We start from the raw sequence: 955 nt of genomic DNA on the forward strand, positions 1-955 counted from the left end.
TTTTCGGTATCCGTCATCCAAAGTCATGTAAAAATCCAGCATATATATGGTGCTTTCTCGGGTGCTATTACAGATAGCGCAATAAATCAAACTGCATTGTCTGTAGGAGGCCCTGGCGCATGAATCTGGGCAGCGGGAACGTCCGCGGACCACCAGGGGCCGAGAAAACCACCGTCTCATGGGGCCGGACACTCAGGGTCAGGGGAAAATCCAATATATATCTGGTGATATCTCGGGTGCTATTAGAGATAGAGCAATAAACCAAAGTGAATTATCTGCAGGAGGCCCTGGCGCATGAATCTGGCCAGCGGGAACGACCTCGGACCACCAGGGGCCGAGAAAACCGCCATCTCATGGGGCCGGACACTCAGGGTCAGGGGAAAATCCAATATATATCTGGTGATATCTCGGGTGCTATTAGAGATAGCGCAATAAACCAAAGTGAATTATCTACAGGAGGCCCTTTCGCATGAATCTGTGCAGCGCGAACGACCTCGGACCACCAGGGGCCGAGAAAACCACCGTCTCATGGGGCCTGACACTCAGGGTCAGGGGATAATCCAATATATATCTGGTGATATCTCGGGAGCTGTTAGAGATAGCGCAATAAACCAAAGTGAAATATCTGCAGGAGGCCCCGGCGCATGAATCTGTCCAGCGGGAACCACCTCGGACCGCCAGGGGCCGAGAAAACCACCGTCTCATGGGGCCGAACACTCAGGGTCGGGGAAAAATCCAATACATATCTGGTGATATCTCGTGTGCTGTTAGAGATAGCGCAATAAACCAAAGTGCAATGGCTGTACGAGGCCCTGGCGCAGGAATGTGTGCAGCGGGAACGACCTCGGTTCACCAGGGGCCGAGAAAACCACAGTCTCTTGGGGCCGGACACTCAGGGTCAGGGAAAAATCCAATATATATCTGGTGATATCTCGGGTGCTATTAGAGATAGCGC

Source organism: Nomia melanderi, unplaced genomic scaffold (genome assembly GCF_051020985.1).
Source record: "Nomia melanderi isolate GNS246 unplaced genomic scaffold, iyNomMela1 scaffold0014, whole genome shotgun sequence".
In the NCBI taxonomy this organism is placed as follows: domain Eukaryota; kingdom Metazoa; phylum Arthropoda; class Insecta; order Hymenoptera; family Halictidae; genus Nomia; species Nomia melanderi.